The sequence below is a fragment of the Lacerta agilis genome, chromosome 14 (genome assembly GCF_009819535.1).
Source record: "Lacerta agilis isolate rLacAgi1 chromosome 14, rLacAgi1.pri, whole genome shotgun sequence".
NCBI classification, from domain to species: Eukaryota; Metazoa; Chordata; class Lepidosauria; order Squamata; family Lacertidae; genus Lacerta; species Lacerta agilis.
In genome coordinates, this window is record NC_046325.1 from 19,480,632 (window position 1) to 19,496,190 (window position 15,559).

Here is a 15,559-nt window from a genome sequence, read left to right on the forward strand (position 1 = left end):
GAGTAAGGTTCTGCCCTTCCCAAGGCATTTGCAGTGTAGTAAGAACACGTGGCCCCAACTATCTACTGCCGTGACCAGCTGAGAAAAGTGCAGGGATAAGGATGGTGAGGCGAGGCTTTATGGCTGGTTGGAGAAGCTCGGTGGGCATTTGGTGGCATGCTGTCTCTGGATATAGTGGTCCACTTTAGTCGTGGCTGCGTGGAACTTCCTTCCCCTTACCTTAAGCAGTTGGCCACTAAATTCCAGCCACCGGGAGGCAACAACAGGTGAGGACTGTTGCCTTCAGCACCTTCCTGTGGGCATCCAAGAGACATCTAGCTGGTACCTGGGAAGCAGGGTGCTGAATTAAATGGGCTGATCTAGCAGGGGCTGGAGGCAGTCTAGGCACCATGAGCTATTCCATTTTCTGAGCTATGGCTAGCTGAGAGAAAAAGCTTCTGTCGCTTCCATTTCTTGGTGAACAGTTCTTTCCCCCGCAGAAGCAAAATTCACCCCTGGGGAAATGGAAATTGTGGTATCCTGACAGCTCTGCAGCAAGAGGAATTAAACGTTTTCCCACCAACATGAGAACATGGATAGAACATAGAAAGTCCACCTAGCCCAGTTTTTTCTACTCTGACTGGCAACAGCTATCCAGGGTCTCAGGCACGGGTCTTTTCCATTGCTTCTAAACTGGTGTCCATAGATCGAACACAGGACCTTCTTCATACAAAGCAAGCGTTCTACCTCTTAATTCTTATCCTTACCTTTACATATGTATAAAAACAACTTTGCAGCCTGAGGCCATTGTGTGCAACAAGACAAAAAAACACACACACAAAAATACAAATTCTAAAAACAAAACGGTTCTTACAGGCTCTGAAAGCAATGAAACCATTCCTACAGATTCCTACGGAAAGGCTTAAATAAAGATGTCTTCAGTAGGCACCCAAACATCATGATGTTGGGTGCCTGCCTAATTTTGGCTGGGAATTGATGCTGGAGTTGGCCACACCAAAAGCCCAGTTTCTAGGACAAACTAAATACACCATTTGATGAGCAGGGATGTATGGGGTGAGCCCCCTTAGGTAGGCTGATCCTAAGTTTAAGGTTTTAAATGTTAAAAGCAGAATCTTGAACTGCTCCCAGCTGCATATTGTGGTACCTCACTCATTAAACTTAGAGAAATGAATCATGACAACGTTTGGGAATCTCTGTTGCAGAAGCCTTAATTGGGAAGTTTTCCAGGACCTGAGATTTTATTCTTCTGACTAATTTGCAAGGTTTGGAAACTCCTTGGCTAGGTGAGGTACGCCTTGGCCTCCTTGATTAATCATCACTGGGTTATTTATTTATTTGTGGAAGCCACAGATATGGTTGACCAACCCCACCCACCATTTTGCAGTAGTGAGTTCTAAAAATGAGTGAAGTACTGGTTAAGTAGAATGTCACCTTTATTTGGTTTAAGACTCATTTGTCTTCTATCTTTACCAAGCGCTGTTGGTGGCATTCCACTGCTTTCTCCTCAGTCACTTGTTTCAGTCCAATTCACGAGTTCATGTACTATTGTAGTAACCCCCTGACCCCTACTTAATAATTACTTGAATTAGGCAATCAGTTTTATGAATTGCTCTTTTGCCAGTCCTTTTTGTCATTCTCCTCTATGCCTTTTCCTGTTCTTAAAGGTAAAGGTAAAGGTAAAGGGACCCCTGTCAGGTCCAGTTGCGGACGACTCTGGGGTTGCGGCACTCATCTCGCTCTATAGGCCGAGGGAGCCAGCATTTGTCCGCAGACAGCTTCCGGGTCATGTGGCCAGCATGACTAAGCCGCTTCTGGCGAACCAGAGCAGCACACAGAAACGCCGTTTACCTTCCCGCTGGAGTGGTCCCTATTTATCTACTTGCACTTTGACGAGCTTTCGAACTGCTAGGTGGGCAGGAGCAGGGACCGAGCAACGGGAGCTGACCCCATGGCAGGGATTCGAACCGCCGACCTTCTGATCAGCAAGCCCTAGACTCTGTGGTTTAACCCACAGCGCCACCTGGGTTCCTGTTCTTAGGTAGGAAGCAAAGACTGTGTTCTGTTCTCAAGAAATCGTACAAAGAAGCGTTAGGAAAATCAACCTTGAAAACAAGAGTATGATTTTTGCCATCAATCTTTTTTATTGTTACGTCCCTCATCATTTACTTTCCAAAGTAGTGATGGAAAATCATGCCAATAGTAGCTGGTGAGCTGTCGCTTAGCCACCCCTGATCTACACCTACTGGCAGCAACACTCTGGCCTAAGATTTCAGGCAAGAGTCTTTCCTAGCTTATTTGGAGTTGCCAGGGGTTAAACCTTCAGCTCTACCACCGAGCTATGGCTATTTGGCAAATTCTTGGGTGTGATGGCTGGCTGACAGAGATTTGTATCGAGTCATTGTTTAATTTAAAAAAAAATAATAATAGCAGCCTGCTTTTTCAGTTATGTGTTCAAACAGAGATGAAATAATTATAAAAATTTTAAAAATAGCAACATGATTAGAAAATGTATTTGTCTGTCTGAAAAGTATCTAGGGACAAATCCCACATGAAATGGGGATTCAAGTGTTAAGATTTGCATGGGGGCTTCCTCATTTTTAACACCCACTCAGCCTTGAAGCTAGCTGGCTGAGTTACCGTGGGCCAATCACTCTGTCTCAGTCTAACAGCTCTCACAGGGTTGTTGTGAGGAGAAAAGGGAGAAGAGGAACAATGCATGTTCCCATTGGCCTTGACTATTGGCCACCCTGGCTGCGGCTGATGGGAGATGTAGTTCCGCAGCAGCTGGAGGGTCAAAGTTTCCCCAGCCCTGCGCTACATGATAAACAGACATGCATGTTAAATTGGTTCCCATGTCCAGTGTTTTTAAAAAAGTATATCTAGTATGTGTTCTCCAGAGCCTGCTGTGCTTTTTGGGTGGGTCTGCTTCACCCCTGTGCTGTCTTGAGGTCTAGCTTCAGGCATTTTTTTGTCTGGAGGGGCTGGCTTGGGTGAGGTGTTCTCTGTCCCCCTCTCTTGAGAAGCACTCCTTATTCACTCCCTACTGTTCTGCTGCCCTGCCTCCTGCCTCTGGGCCATTTCTGTATCGCCTCTTGGAAAGTGCATGCCGAGGGAGAGCGTTTTCTTCACTCCCCACTGTTCGGCTGCCCACTTTCCTGTCTTGTGCCTCTGGGGCATGTCTGTTTTGCCACTCAGAGGGAAAGTGTAAACCGAGCAGAGGTTCCACTGCTTGGCAGTAGGAAGGAGGAGAAGCATTAGGGCTGCTGGTGGTTAGCAGTGGATCCCAACTTGACTTGAGGAACATCCAAGTTTGCTATCAGATGGAACAAGTGGGACTTGCGATAAAACATTGCTGTGTAGTCCTACCCCCGAAAGATGCTTGGGACAGGAGTCTTGTAGGGCTTCATCAGACCTTGGGGCAGTGGGGAATATGCAGGTGTTAAGGAGGGGGTCTAGCATCCTTTCACAGTAGCCAACCAGATGCTTACAGGAAATCTGCAAGAAGGACCTGAGTGCAACAGCTTCTCCCCAGCAGCTGGTCTTCAGAAGCATGCTGCCTATGACAGTGGAGGGAGAACATAGCCATTGTAGCTAGTAGCCATTGGTAGCCTTATTATGCATGAATCTGTTTAATTCTCTTTGGAACCCACCCAAGTTTTTGTCCTTCTCTTGCCTCCTATGGCAGCAAATTCCATTGTTTAGACTTAAGGTATGAAGAAGGCTAGAGTGCTGTGTTTCTCTAGATTAGATAGGACAGATGAAATTATGTACTGTCCACCTGGGAAATATAATTTGTTTCTTTGTCCCCCTTCAACACTATAACTCGGGGGCACTCTCAATCTGATTGGCAGGAGATTCAGAACAGCCCTAATTGATAGAGCAGTGGTGATGGGTAAACAGAATCTCCATGTACGGAGATACAAGTCCATGCCAGGTAATGGCTGCTCCTGTGTGTGTGCTGGCGGGATGTGTCAACAGTGAGGAAGGCTTGTTGCCTTTATGCCCGGCCTGTGAGCTTTCAAGAAACTTCTTCCTGGCCAGGGGGCTAGATGGCTCTGTCATTAGGCACTTCTGTTCTTGACGCATATTAGGTCACCCTGCCCTATATGCTTGTGTTCTCCCCTCTAGTTCCCTTTGCAGGGAGTTTTAGCTTAGCCTGGGAGAGGGAACTGCAGAGACTCAGAAACATTTGTCAGAAGAGAGACGGGGCAACCACATCCTGCCCAGAGCCTGAGACAGGAAAAGCAAAGGCAGGCTCGCACATCGGTCTGTCTCTAGTTTCATGCATAGTCTGTCTTCCCCTCAAATTCACAGTCTCCTTTGCTCAGTAGGGCCTTGCTGTACCCACATGGCAACCGCCCAAGGTCACAATCCTGTCACACATCTGCTTAAGAATTGGGGAGAGGGGACTTAGGAAGAGAGGCTTATTTGCGGTGTGTGTGTGTGTATTTGTGTGGTATTTTAACATGAGCGAAGTTGGTGGACCTAGCAAGGAGGACAAAAACTGGAGCTAGCCGGTTGTAAGCCTCCTGTTTCCCTCAACCACTTTACGTTAAAAGCAGTCTGCAGTTTGGTATCATCTGGTTCATCTTTGCTTCTGAGCCTCTACTTTGGGAAGAGAGACCATAACTCAGTGGTAGAGCGTTCTGAAGGTCCCAGGTTCAATCTCTGCCATCTCCAGTTGAAAGGACCTCATAACAAGAATGGTCCTGTGGCCCTCTTGGCATTGCTGTAGTCCAACTCCCATCATGCTTGACTGTTGGCCATGCTGGTTGGGGCTGATGGGAGCTCAAGCCCATTAACACCTGGAGGACCAAAGTTTCTCCACCTCTGAGGTAGTGGATGTTGGAAATGACCTCTGCCCTGGGACTCATGAAAGAGCCGCTGCCATTCAAAGCAGGAACCATCAGGCGAAATGGTATTAAGCAGTTGGGTGAGTGTCAACACCTGGTGTCCTTAGGGAGCTGTTGAGTTCACAACATCTTGGTAGGGTCCATTGCGGACACCTGCGTTTGTTCCCTGTTTAAGAAAACAAACACGTTGGCCTGGCATGCCAGACAATGCTTCTGGGGTGCGTTGGGGAGCTGAGTGTAGCCACCATTTAAATATTCTACAGTGCTCTGTAGTGATGCTACATTGGGGGCATTGTGAGAAACTAAAATGGAGGCTTGACTCAGCTGCCCGGCACTGCTGGAGATCTGCTGCTGTCTCCATTGCCAGATAAAACCACCAGGTCCCAGTGACAGATGAGGGGTCCTCCAGAGGGTGCTTTCCCCAGGGACCAACCCCCCGAACCTAGAAGCTGCCCCATTAAGATAGTCCCCTGTGTTAAGGGAGGAAATGTGTAGCTTTCTTTACTGCACAGCTGTGATCTGCCTGATGCTACCAGGCTGCTATGAGGGAGGCTGGTGAGCCAGGGCCCATCCTCAGCTAGTCCCGTTGCCCGCAGTTGCCTTTCCCGCCGCACCTCTCTGTAGGCAACTAGTGCTGCTGGCGGCATATCAGACCACTCAAAGGGCTGGATTTAACTAGGGGAGAGGCCTCTAGTTTCTGATCTCTCATCTTGTTCCCTTAGGTGGATCCCAGCAGGGTTGCCATCTCCTCTACTCTCATCCTTATTGACCCAGCACTGACTGCTGCTGTTCCCTGCGGCTGTCGCCGCCTCAGCCGCCTTGTTGACCCTGTTTTCTTAAGAGGAGGTGAATGTCTAGCAGCAGCCTGCCACAAAAAGTCACAAAAATGGCAAGTCTCCCCACTCTGCCATGTTATTAACCTTCCCTTGCCATCTGTGCTAGTCATTTTGCAGCCTATTGGCTCCCAAAAAGTGCTGGGGGATTTGTGGGGCAGGGAGGTGAAGCTCTTCTAGTTTTCAGGTTTGGCTGCCCAGTTTGGTGGTTTGAAGGCAATTTTACCTCAGGTACATGCCTGTTTTACAACATAATTTTTTAAAAGAAATCTCCCTGACAAATCTCCCACCCCACAATTCAGTTGCCTCCCCATTTTACCACAGCATATACCTGTATGATAGATAATTTAGGGGAGGGCATTCTCACAGTCTCTCCCCCCCCAATTTGTCCTAGTGTGTCCTTAAAGCATCCTGACATTTAGCAACCGAGGCATTCCCACAGCCTTCAGATACAGTGATGGGGAAAGCACCACTTGCTAAATTTCAGGCTGCTGAGAAAGAGCAGGACCCATAAAGAGGTTGACTGTCTTGCATAACAGGCAGGGCTTAAGAGCAGGACTGCACCTGGCAAAAGAAACATTTCTTATTTTATTAAGAATTTCTTGTAAGTAAATCGAAACGGATAACTTTGTCAATGAGTCATTGAGCTGATACGGATTAATTGAGTCTGCATTAATTTGCATATGAAGAAAACCAGCTTTTTCCGAACAGAAAGTACTGTTATTTGATGCCCTCAGTACCTTTCCTGGGGCCCCATTTCCTGTTGCGCTGAAGATTGGGAGGGGGTGGTGTGAGAATACCTCTTCTAAAGTCATTTTGTATTGGGATATATGTATGACAATAATTTAATATTAAAAACAGCACAGTTTTGCTGGAGGCACTTTTCTAATGAATCCAAAGGCTTTCCACCAAGCTCTTCTTAGGAGTTTGTCTCTAGGGCTAACGCCGCAGTTGCCACTTGAGCCTCTCAACCCGGGTGGGAGATGTCATGGGTGCATAACCCCCCAGGCTTTCAAATTTCTGCTTTATTGACTGAGCTAAAAAAGGCCTGGCTTGTAAGCCTCCCCTTCCCCATCAGAAACCCCACCTGCTTCCTCTCCAGTTATACCGTTCCCTTCACTTCCCCATTCTCTCAAAACTGGGGGTGGGGTGGGGGACAAGGCCTGTATGGGGAGGGCAGTGCAGAGTGGTCTCTGCAAGGCCTCAAATCAAAACCTGTGAAAGTGAGCGAATGTTGGGGTGGCGGTGGGTGGGGGAAGGGACTTCTGCTTCCTGCCTACTTGTCGCTGGGACTGTCACCAGAGCCAGCTGCAATTTCATCGTTTTCTGAGAAACATCCCCCCTCTCCTCAGAGAAGCAATTTCAGGGGGTTTGTTTGGAAAAAAGAAGTGCAGCTGGGATATTGTATATAAAGGTGTACATCTGGAGGATTTAAAAAGCCCAAGGCTGGAGTGGCCTCATAGGCAAGAGACCTGAACGAGGATCTAAGATTCCCCCCCCCAACCCTCCCAGGATTCGCACTGCGCCCTTGGGCAAGTCGCTCTCTCTTTGCTTCAGTTCTCATCTCGTCTGTGAAATGAGCCTAAAGAGAAGTTGCCTCCTAAGGGAAGGTGATTTTTTTTTTAATAAATAAAAAACCTAACTAAATAAATAAAGTTATTGTGGGGTGAGGAGGGTTTACTCTATTAAGGGTCAATACAAATTCACAAGGACTCAGGTGATCAATGGCCATGAGCAACCTTTCAAGGACAGAATAAATAGGGCTACCCAGTTCAAGGCACGAGGCACAAAAAACTCCTGGGGGGCTGTGGTTGAAGCAAAAATAAATAAATAAATTGCTGGAGTAAGGTGCAGCTTTTGAAAAAGACGTGTGTGTGTGTGTTCGTTTGTTCTAAAGCATCATCACCATCACCACCATCATCATATTTATACCCTGCCCATCCTGCTGGGTTCCCCCAGCCACTCTGGGCAGCTTCCAACACATATAGCACTGTATTTGAGCCAGAATGGGTCAGAAAAGCAGGGAATGGAGGAAAATTTGCTACTTCTTCAAGATGGAGCAGTCAAAGTTAGGTGGAGGGGTTTTTCTTTGAACGCCTCCCAATTACCAGCTTTTGTTTGCACATTTGTTCGGCTTGCTTTTGCCCTGGAGAAGGAGGTGGCTTCTTTCACCATTTTAAGGCAGATTTCCTGCCACCATCTCAGTAGCTTTTTCTTTTCTTTCTAACCTCGTGGCAAATGAGACAGGAAGGACCCACCCTTATCCGACAGAACTGATCTTCTCCGAGCGATATGGGGGCCGCTGGCGGGGCGGGGGGAATGTGGGGGACGCCGGTTTTTGAGAGGAGCATGACGGTTCTGCGTGTGCAAGCCTACTGAATTCTATAGTCATCCTGGGTCATTCGCCCCTACTTGCTCCTTCTCTAACCCTTGCCTTGCAGAGCTGGGGCATGTATAGTTTCAAAGAAAGCAGAAGTCTGAACCCTTCCTTCATTCTTACTCTCTTATCCTGAAGCTCTCCTTTCTCAGAGAACCCAGGAAACCTCAACTCCTAGCTTCACAAAATTTCCTACAGAGAAAACCAAGAGTCCCAGTTCCAAGACCTGCACCTCCCTTTCCCCCTCGCTCTGACCTACTAGATTCTTTCTCCCCACGCCCTCTGGCCACCAAGTGGGGCAGGCTTGAGCTGTTGCTAGGCTGCTGAGCTTTGACTTCCCATGGTAGGCTGTGGGGCAAGCTGTGGCGCTGCATTGATTGCCTTATATGGGCAGAAACACACCAAGGGCGGAGGGGGAGGGGAGGGCGAGGCCTTTGGCGCCATTTTTGTGAAGCAGGATGTGGTCGGCCTGTGGCTTCGGCTACTTGCAGGAAGACGTTCAGTTATGTGCTTGTAGGGGGATGGGCAGTTGTCACCTGTTAGCGTTTTAGACTCAGTGACCTGTTCCGAAACTTTCCTGGCATTCTGCCTGCTGTGCATCTCCATTTCGCGCTTGCATCTCTTCCCCCTCCCTCCCCAGCGCCCACAGCTGGATCGCAAGTGTGCGAAAAGTGAGCGAGAGATGGAACTGCACTACAGATTGCACCCTGAGAATTTGCAGTGGATACTGAGAATCATAGAATTGTAGAGTGGGAAGGGGCCCCCAGAGTCATCTAATCCAGTCCCCTGAAATGCAGGAATCTCAACTAAAGCATCCATGACAGATGGCCACCCAGCCTCTGCTTAGAAAACCTCCAAGGAAGGAGAGTCCACAACCTCTCAAGGGGGACCATAAATTGTGGTGACAGCAGTTTGCTAACTGGCACAATGCTGTGTTCGGAGGTTCAGAAATTTTAAAACATCCTGATCTAATTTGGGTGATAAGCACAGAACTACAATTGCAGATCTATGATTTTTTGGGGTGGGGTGGGGTGGGGAAGCTGACAGGAACTGTGGGTCCAGTTTGGAACAAATTTCCCCTAGGGATGAATGTGGTAAAAGTGATGCCCATTTTAATGGGGGAAGTGTAGAACAAGGCATGGCAAGGGCAGGGGCACAAGATAGCAATTCGGAAAGGGCAAAACACCATGGGACAAAATGCAAGTGCTAAAGGCGCTCAAAGTCTCTGTCTATAACCTATGATAATTATTGGAGAAGGGGTGAGTTCCATGTGGATTGGAGGCGATCAGAAGTTGTCCCCATCTTCAAAAAGGGGTGTGGGAGTCCGGGGAGAAGACCCAAGTAACTACCAACTGCTCAGCTTGACACTGATACCAGGAAAGGTGCTAATACAGATAAAACAGTCATTTGGTAAGCACTTAAAAAAGGATGCTGTGATTACTAAGACCCAGCATGGATTTCTCAAAAACAAGTCATGCCAGACAAATCTCATCTTTTTTTTTTTTTTTTTTGGATAGAGTTACAAGCTGGGTGGATCAGGGCAATGCTGTGTATGTAGTATATCTTGATTTAAGTCTGGCTTTTGACAAAATCCTCCATTATATTCTTGCAGAGAAGCTGGTAAAATGTGCGCTGGACAAGGTTACTGTTAAGTTGATTTGTAGCTGGTTGACTAAGCCCAAAGAGGGCTCACTAATGGTTCCTTGTCGTCCTAGAAAAAGTGACACGTGGGGTGCCACAAGGTTCTGTCCTGGTCCTGTTGTTGTTCAATGTTCAATAAATGACTTGGATGAAGGAATTGAGGGGATGCTCATCAAATTTGCAGATGACACCAACCTAGGAGCGGTAGCAGAAAACAGAATAGGGATTCACTATGACTACATTGGAGAACTGGGCCCAAACTAACAAAATGAATTCCAATAGAGAAAATGTAAGGTTCTGCACATAGGCAGAAATAACCAGCTGCAAAAAGATGGGGGACACCTGGCTCTCCAGTAGTACATGTGAAAAGGATCTAGGAGTCTGAGTAGACCACAAGCTGAACATGAGTCAACAGTGTGATGCAGCAGCAAAAAAGGCTAATGCAATTCTAGGCAACATCAACAGAAGTCTAGTGTCTCAATCAAGGGAAGTCCTGGTTTTGCCATTTTGCCTTGGTCAGACCACACTTGAACTCCTGTATTCATTTCTGGACATTTCAGGAATATGTGCCGAGGAGGGCAACCGAGATGGTGTCAAAACCAAGCCTAATGATGAAAGGTTGGGGGAGCTTGGTATGTTTAGCCTGGAAAAGAGGAGACTGAGAGGAGATATAGCCATCTTCTAATATCTAAAGGGGGTGCAGGTGGCACTGTGGGTTAAACCACAGAGCCTAGAGCTTGCCGATCAGAAGGTCGTTGGTTCGAATCCCTGCGACGGGGTGAGCTCCCTTTGCTTGGTCCCTGCTCTTGCCAACCTAGCAGTTCGAAAGCACGTCAAAGTGCAAGTAGATAAATAGGTACCGCTGCAGCGGGAAGGTAAACAGCGTTTCCATGCGCTGCTCTAGTTCGCCAGAAGCGGCTTAGTCCTGCTGACCACATGACCCGGAAGCTGTACGCCGGCTCCCTCGGCCAGTAAAGCAAGATGAGCGCCGCAACCCCAGAGTCGTCTGTGACTGGACCTAATGGTCAGGGGTCCCTTTACCTTTTAATATCTAAAGCGCTGTTACATGGAAGAGTGAGCAAGCTTGTTTTCTCCCACTCCTGAGGGTAGGACCCGAAACGATGACTTCAAGTTACAAGAAAGGAGATTCCAACTAAACATCAGGAAGAACTTTGTGACGGTAGGAGCTGTTCGACAGTGGAATGATCTCCTTTGGGAGATTGTGAGCTCTCCTTCCTTGCAGTTTTTAAAGCAGAGGTCGGATGGTCACCTATCATAGATGCTTCTGCATAGCAGGGGGTTGGACTAAGTTACCTTCCAACTCTACAATTCTATGATTCTATGAGGAAAGATACTGTATACAAGTGGTTTTTTCATGATAATACTAGAAGCCTCTGAGGCAAGATAGATGAACTGGAGTCTTACAGGGTGGCATTGATATAGTGGGCACCATAGATACCTGGTAGAATGGAGAAGACCAGTGGGCACAGAAGATAAACGATGTGCTGGAGGTGGTGTCACTCTGTATGTCAAAGAAGGCATTGGGTTCAGCAAGCTAGATGTCCTAAAAATGCAGACTCCTCCACAAAATGGTTGTGGGTGGTGATACTGGACCCTAGGAGCAATTTAGTACTGAGGATGTGCTAACGTCCCCCAGATCAAAATGTCACTGAGGGTGGGGAAGATACGTTGTAGATGAAAAATATTTTCCACCAAACTTTTGATACATAGGAATTGGAAAAGAGTCTGAAAAGCATATTATTTTTGTGAACTAAATATGTGGGAACCTTGCAGCCCTGTGCAACACAAACTTTGCTTTTGTTGCTGTTTCTTGAGTCATCCTGCCTTGACATTAGGGTGTTGGAGCAGCGACACTGTGTATAGGATTATCATTTTAGTGTAGCTTATTGCCTGAACTGCTGTGGCCATGCGGGTTTACTTCTGCTCAAGAATAGGTGAATTATGCAACTTGAATTCATTAACTACATTTGCATGCATTTGTTTAGACATAATTTTATCTGCTAGGCCTGAGGAAGGGCAAGGAGCAACACCCAGTACCGACATCTAGCTCTATAACAACTGGAAATATTTATCGATAAAATATTGCAGCAAGCATCACCCATGACTTTTCATCATATGCTTTTGTAACCTTAAGGACCCGATATTTGCTTTTATTGGGGGTGGGGGTAAACCCCAAAAGCAGAGATTCCCAGATACGAAATCCCATGCTTCCACAACGCGACTGTACATACACAGGATAAATTCAGCTTGAAAGCCTATTGCAGTTGTACACTCCAATCCAGTACCTGGTTTTCTCAAACAGGCCCACTGTGTTAAATGAGGTTTACTCCCAAGTGGGGTTGCCATATTTCAAACATACGGACAAAAATAGTGTTGAGCTTTTCTTGAGCTATTTTTATGGGAAATCGGCAAAAACAGCACTGACGACATGGACTGCCATACGTCTGTTTTTTCGAAGACATTTGTTACCGATTTCCACCAGGACACTGCTGCCGACTGCAATATTCTGGATATTTCCGGGAAATCCTGGACGCATGACAACCCTTCTCCCAAGTAAGCCTGGATACATAACTCAGTAATGTATACTTGAAGGATTTCAGAGTCGCAAAAGTTTGTTTTCTCTTACACGAGGACTGCAGCTTCTTTTCAGAGAAAAGGCTAAAGACTGCTGTGTGGTCACAGCTGTGCGTGCCTTTAAAAGACATTTGCACAGGGCCCCCAGACCATGCTAACCATTTGTGGTGAGTCTCCCCTTCGCACAGACATCGACTGTTACAGTAAACTGCTGCCACCCAACCGGGACGTTGTTCTCTCATCTTAGCTGTTCCGTGACATGGTTGATTCGAAACCAAACCAACGTCTTCTACCCACATGCCTCGTTGCATGAAGTCAACCACGTGGTCTCCAACCGACGGCAGGCGCTGCAAGGGAACTTGTTAACTCGGGCGGAGATACTACAAACCAGAAACTTGGCGTTTGAAATATAAAAATGCACTTGCTAATTTTGTGTCAGTTCATGTGGAGTAAATGCTACCCTTCACTTCTGCACTTGCAAGCATTAAAGCACCCCCTTTTTTAAAGAAAAGAAAAGAATTTTTTTTTTTAAAAAAAAGATGTTTCAGATTTTCACAGACTCCCATCAGTCCAGCCAGCAAGTGCCAGTTCATTGGCCCCTGGAGGAACTATTGATTGACTTAAGACTGGGGAGACCAGAGTTCAAATCCCCAGTCAATCCTAAAGCTCACAGAAATAGTCCAGGGAGTCTCTCAGCCTCACCTACCTTGAAGGATTGTTATGAGGATTAAAACGGCAGAGGGAGGAGCCGTGCACACCACACTAAGCTCCTCAGAGGAAGGGTGAATTGGGGCTTCAAGGTTTGCAGTGTAACTCTATATAAATCTACTCTGAAGGAAGCCTCATTGATTTCTGTGGGACTTCCTCACAGGTGAGCATACACAGAATTGCAGCCACAACTGATAAAAAACCAAACACTGCCAATTCAGTGACAACATGGCCCTGTTTAATGGGGCAATTTTTAATTAAAAAAACCAGTTACAAAACTTGGATCTGGTTAATGCCACCTTGAAAGGGGCAACTCTCCCTTCATTCACAAAGCAGGTAATGTCTCTTTTAAGCTAGTGTGCAACAACACACATCATCTAAAAACAAAGTTTATGTTTGTATTTCTCACCAACATCCCCTGCTTTGAATCACTCCTATCCCCTCTGCTTGAGCCCCCATTTTAATGGAGCCAGCATACATAGTTGTTATTTTTTAATCTCTTCAACAAGTCCGTGAGGTGTCATAGGATGGTTGGTTGAGGCGAGAGATAACAACTCGGATGTTCTTGACAAGGCTAGGCGGTTTGAATCCAGCACGCCTCAAAATGACTCCCCAACTATCTTTTACTTTTGAAACTGTTTTAACACCACCTGGTGGTTTGTTCCTACTATGTATGAGTTTAGACTTCTACCCCCTGGAAGTGAAAGCGAGGGCTGTAAAAACCTGTGATCCTTCTCTTCTCTGCCTCCCAACACTTTGCCCTTTCACATAATCTAGGGATAGGGAAGATATGCCCCATCAGCTCCCACCCAGCTTGATCATGGCCAGGGATGATGGAATCTGTAGTCCAACAACCCGTGGCAGGGGGCATAGTTCCTCATCACCGATATACAGTACACCTTCAGTGACAACAGGACAGTTGGTTCAGGCTACCACCAATCTATCCAGCCACATTAGCATGTTCGTTTAGGAATAGGTTTCTGTCACGAAATTGGTGCACAAAAGAACCCCCTCCGAATAGTATCCTGATGTTCAGTGCCAGATGTGGAAAGAGTGTGTGTGTGCAAAATATAGCTCAGTTAGTAGAGCATGAGACTCTTAATCTCCAGGTTGTGGGGTCCAGCCCTACATTGGGCAAGAAGATTCCTGCATTGCAGGGGGCTGGACTAGATGACCCTCTGTCTCTTCCAACTCTACGATTCTATGAATTAAAAAAAAAATTGAGCAAGAGCTGTTCTTTTAAGCACATTGAATGGCATATATTTTAATAGGAATCTGTTCCTGCATATCTGCTGGGTCTGAAATGAGAGAGCCTGACACAGATGGGATTGCTTTCTGGCCATGCTTTAGATGGGTACTTTTAATAGCCTCTTTTCTTAAGGTAAAGGTAAAGGGACCCCTGACCATTAGGTCCAGTCGTGTCTGACTCTGGGGTTGCGACGCTCATCTCACGTTACTGGCCGAGGAAGCGGCGTACAGCTTCCGGGTCATGTGGCCAGCATGACAAAGCCGCTTCTGGCGAACCAGAGCAGCGCATGGAAACGCTGTTTACCTTCCCACCGGAGCAGTACCTATTTATCTACTTGCACTTTGACATGCTTTTGAACTGCTAAGTGGGCAGGAGCTGGGACCAAGGAACAGGAGCTCACCCCGTCACCGACCTTCTGATCAGCAAGCCCTAGGCTCTGTGGTTTACCCCACAGCGCCACCTGCGTCCCTTTTCTTACCTTGCAGCTATTTTAGCACTCCACATATATACTCTACAAAGAAAGGGGGTGCTCTTGATCAGAAAAATGATAATAGCCTTTAGTGCACTGCTAGAAGCTCAGTGCAGAGAGGCGATCTACATATTCAGCTAAGTTAAATGGGACAGAATTTGAGGCTGTATGAAATACTGTCAAGGAACCCCATGGACTTGCGAAAAGGTAATAATGATGCTCTGTGGTAGGAACCCTTTAGTGGGCTGCAAAGGGTTTTGCTGCATTAGTCTGCTGCATCAAGATCAGCAAAGCCTTGTGAAATCTTAAAAGACCAGTAAATTAAAAACCAATTACCCTTAGAGAAGAAAAATCTGGGGCCCTCCAGTTGTTGAATGACAACTCTCATCATCCCTGACCATTGACCATGCTGGATGGCTGATGGGAATCTAGTGCCATCTAGAGGACCACCTCCACTTTCAAAAGTGCCATAAGTTGTGTTTTATTTCAATTTTTTAAAAAGGCCCAGTGGCTGGGGAACAAAATGTGCTGCTTGAAGACCATGAAGAATATCCTTGGAAATTTTGGGAACTAGCCACGCTGAAAGATCTCAGTCCTGTATACCTGAAGGAGCGTTTCCACCCCCATCATTCAGCCCGGACACTGAGATCCAGCGCCGAGGGCCTTATGTCGGTTTCCAGGCAGAGGGCCTTCTCGGTAGTGGCGCCCGCCCTATGGAACGCCCTCCCATCAGAAGTCAAGGGAATAAACAACTACCTGACATTCAGAAAATACCTGAAGGCAGCCCTGTTTAGGGAAGTTTCAAATCTGTGATATTTTAAATGTATTTTAATA